General features: G+C 32.9%; 1 pseudogene; it reads right to left on the bottom strand.

The window, feature by feature from the left end:
• Positions 1-367: 367 nt before the first annotated feature.
• LOC141819099 (wall-associated receptor kinase 3-like) lies at positions 368-3,944 on the bottom strand (annotated as a pseudogene).
• Positions 3,945-4,730: the final 786 nt, after the last annotated feature.

Raw genomic sequence — 4,730 nt, 5'->3', positions numbered from 1 at the left:
AAATACTTGCGAACTTAATATGTACGTGATTAAATATTCTTAACAAAGTTTCAAAAAAAAATTCCATAATTTCGAAAATAAAAAAAGAAGAAGTTGAAACTGTTAACATAATAAAATCTTGTCCACAAGGTGCAAAAGCCACAAAACAAAAATTTTATAGACAACAATATAATAATAGAAAAATAGAAGAGTTATACCTCCATCAAATTATTATACTAGTTTCATAAACTTAGACATTCATTTATATGAATACATAGAGACAAGATAAAATGTACATGCATGTCTCAATGTCTATAAAATTACTTATAGCAAGTACAAGATGATGACAAACACATGCAAATTGTACATATTTACATATTCATAAAACTTACCGGGCATAATTTTGTGAATTCATGAGCTCCTCCTCAAAACTATAGTTCCTAGAATTTTCTTGATGTATTTGCACCAGCTCTGAGGAAGAGTAAGAAGACGTAGTGAGTAAACAATCAATTTCCTCATTGCCTTCTAGAATACAAGCTCTTCTCTTTGTCATTCTAGTCTTTCTTATGTTTTGCAATTTATACTCAACTTCCTTCATAGTAGGCCTTTCCACACCTTTCAAATTGAGACAAATTTCTATCAAACTACTCATTTCTAGAAGCTCTTGCTCTGTTCCTTCTTGCAAAACTCTGTCTTCTACAAGATCAAATAACATGTTCTCTCTTTTTGCTTGAAAGAAGCTCATTGCTAGATTTTGTTGTGACCCATTTCTGATTGAGTAGATGGGTTTCTTTCTAGTTAAAAGCTCAAGAAGAATAACTCCAAAGCTATAGACATCACTCTTCTCTGTCAACTGGCTAGTTTGATAATACTCTGGATCTAAATACCCAAAAGTACCATGTATGGCAGTCACTATGTGTGTTTGATCAAGAGGAATAAATCTTGAAGCTCCGAAGTCTGATACTTTTGCCTTAAAAGTATCATCTAAAAGGATATTTGATGACTTGACATCTCTATGAAAAATAGAAATAGAAGCAGCTGAGTGTAGATAAGCCAGTGCTGCTGCAGATTCTGTGGCAATTCTAAGACGATCATCCCAAGATAATTTAGATTCACCATCTGAAACATGAAGATGATCTGAAAGCGTCCCGTTGGAGATAAATTCATAAATCAACAAAGGAACTTCAGTTTCCAAGCAACATCCAAAAAGCTTAACCACATTCCTATGATTGATTTGAGAAAGAACCGCAACCTCATTTATAAATTGGTCAATCTCGCTCTTTTTAACTGTTTTTGACTTTTTTATGGCAACAACTCGTTGATCTAATAGAATCCCTTTGTAAACTGTTCCATGCCCTCCCCTTCCAAGAATTCGAGCTTCATCAAAATTATTTGTTGCCTTTTCTATTTCTTCCAAAGAAAATATAGTTGTTCTCTCTTCAACATGATCACTTGTGGAGACTAGTTGTTGAAGTAGTAAACCGTGATTCTGTAGGAAATTCCTTTGTCTGATTTTCTTTTGATTTCTTTGCTTCCATTTCTTTCCTATAATGACCAATATTACACAGAAGAGCAAGAGGCCTGCCTGTTCCAAGGCTAGCACCAATGATGACACCTGCACCAAACTGGTTTGTTACTTTGTATATTTTTTTCATATACTTACATAAGTGTCAATCATTAAAAAATATTTCATATATATATACACACACACAAAGAACTAAGGACGTACCAAATAACAGAGCATTCTTTTTGTGAGGAAGGCATGACCCTCTGTAGGGATCACCAGATGTTCCCGGGGGGCATGCGCACCTGTAACTTCCTTCTGTGTTTATACAATCTCCAGTGCAAACTTTTATAGAAGATTTACATTCGTTGAAATCTAAAATTTCATAACACTTTGTCAATACATTACATGTTTAAAATATAAATTATATATAACCATTGATCAATATAATATGTTCACAATTATGCTCAGAGTTCTGAAAATTAAAGTTCAACAAACAAGTACGAATTTGTATTGACTACAAAGGCCATAGTAGATCTTAAGTGCTGCTTTTTTTTATAATATATTAATTTTGTTTTTGTGGATCATAATATAATTATTACTTTATAACACTATCATTTTACTAAAAAAATAAATATGAAAACAATCAGACATTCAAAAAAAATTATTCATGGGAAAAGGATAATTTAATAAAAAATGTAATTCTCTTAGTCTATTAAAGTGAAAGATAATAATTAATATTTATAACTGATCAATATATTATATAAAAAATGGCACACTGGTTTATTATAATTGTGTGTTTCAGCTATGCTATTTAATATCTATATATTTTTTTCATTAATATGTCTTGGAAAGAGTGAGAAAGGATGATTTTAATTAATACCTTTACATCCATCATCGACGTAAGGATTTCCAATGTAGCCATTTGAACAATTGCATCGGTAGCCCATCACTCGACCATCTTCTGTTGAAGTCAAATTCAAACATATGCTGTGTGTATAAATGCATGCATAGGTGGCCTTGTCTTTTGGAGCATCGTTGCAAGATGAGTAGCCTACTACCCAATTAATGATGATATTCTCCTCGGAAGAAGTGAAATGTGAATCTCTATAGTCATAGTAATCATTGCATTTTAGTTGTCCTTCCTGCAACGAAATTTTGCTCACTATATAATCGTCCCTGTACAGGAGAGTTGGAGGGTATGCTTCATTGCATTTTAGAGCAAAGTCTTTGCTTCGATAACACCCTTGTTTTAGCCCAAATGGAAAGGAAAATGAAACATTTCCACATTCAGTTTGACAATCTTTCGCAGGAGATAATGTAAAATTTTGATCTGTCAACACAAATGAGTTAACACATGAGCAATATAATTAGTTCTAATATCTATGAATTTTATGACATTATACATCATTAATTTACTTAGTTCAATTAATTAACATGTATACTTTCACAAGAAAATATTAAAGGAATTTAAAATCGTCACCTAATTTGCAGCCATCAGGTAGGTAGGGATTGCCGGCATAATCTTTAGAGCATCGACAATTGTAACCAATCGTTTCATTCAAGTAGATTACATGTTCAGAAAGGACTTCATAGCATTCACTTTTGTGACTACGACATGCATATGTGTTGGTACTCTTGGCCTCTTCGCATGTGGAATGATCATTGATGTACCAAGTGAGAGAGGCCACCATTTCAGTTCTATTCTGATTGTCCATATATCTTTCAAAGTCATCAGAAAAAATGGATTCCCTATTGACTATGATAGCTGTGACGTTGGAGGAACGACTATTGTTGATCATATGATGCTCGTTCTCATTCTCATTGAGCCGAGTTAACTGAATATCCCATGATTTCTGATTAGAAGTCAACTCGTAGAAATCAAGGCTGCAATATTCATTGTCATACATAAATCTTGGCATAGTAGTTGAAGTATCGGTAGTGGAGCATATTGTAGAACAACTGTCTATTGTAACAGTGGTTACAACATCACGAATATTGGCAGAAGCACTACAACCGACCACATACAATCGGTTATCGTACATAGATCTATATAATGGTCTTTTTGAATAAACTAAATGTAGGTTGAAAAAGAGAGGCAAATTCTGAAGATTGATCATTGTGGTGTTAATGGATTGTGCATCTACAGGCAATATGACATACGGTGATTCGATGGAGACTTGACCCTTCTGCATATCAAAATTCCTTACTTGAATAGTGCCATCCCCCAAGAGTAGTCTTGGAGGATGAAAGTCATATGCACAAGTAAGATTAAATCCATCAGCATAAAAACAACCACTGCCAATGCCAAAAGGATACTCAATTTTTATATCACCGCATGTTTTGGGACAATTGGAAGGGAGAGTAAAATTTTCATTTGCCATTGTCGAACTTGTGGAACCCTCCACTAATATCAATAATGTAGTCAGTAGCAGTAATATATCGGTGAATCCCATTAGATTGTCCTACAAATCAACAATCAAGGAAATTAAGTAGAATTAGCAGTGTTAAAAAGATTGATAACATATCAAGAAATATATAAAAAAAAGTTGTTTTTATTTTTGAAAATACCAATAATAAATTTATTTCATCTTCTTAGTAATATATAAATGATTCACCCAACAAACTGGATCGGATTAATTCAAATAATCTTAGTCAACATTATTAATCAACTTGATCGAATAGGTCATCCCAATTAATATTAGATAACAAAACATCTTATTTATTGTGTATACTAATTTTAATTTTTAACTGCTTTTATAATTTTATAGCTACGGCTACCACTTTGATTGAGTGTGGCAGCCACACACACTATCTCTACTTTTACATAGAAGTGGAGTTGATGTTGGATGCCTTCGGAATATAGTTGAGTTGGCTACGATGAAACAAATTTATTGAAGTAGGCAATAATCAAATTTCGATAAAGCCAAAGCAATGCTCTTCTCCGTCATGACCAACTACAGTTTAAGAAAAGTTGTCATAACTTTCTTAATCTATGAGTTAAATGAGTTTGATCTTCTCGTTTATACTAGCCAACTTAATAATATGGAGTCAACTAGTATTTGATGGTCTATGCCAATCACCAACTCAATCCAATCAGTCAAACCCATTAAGTCAGCCAACAAGTAGATAGATAGGTCAAGTATATCTTAACCCACCGTTAAATGAGCTAGAGAATTCATTAATTCGATATGTCCAATCATAAGTTAAAAATGCTTAAAACTTCACTCTAATAATTAAGTGCACA

The sequence above is a fragment of the Curcuma longa genome, unplaced genomic scaffold (assembly GCF_044706935.1).
Source record: "Curcuma longa cultivar G26 ecotype Majalengka, Jawa Barat unplaced genomic scaffold, ITB_CL_G26_1.1 contig_27780, whole genome shotgun sequence".
NCBI classification, from domain to species: Eukaryota; Viridiplantae; Streptophyta; class Magnoliopsida; order Zingiberales; family Zingiberaceae; genus Curcuma; species Curcuma longa.
This window is presented reverse-complemented; position numbering and strand designations above follow the sequence as displayed.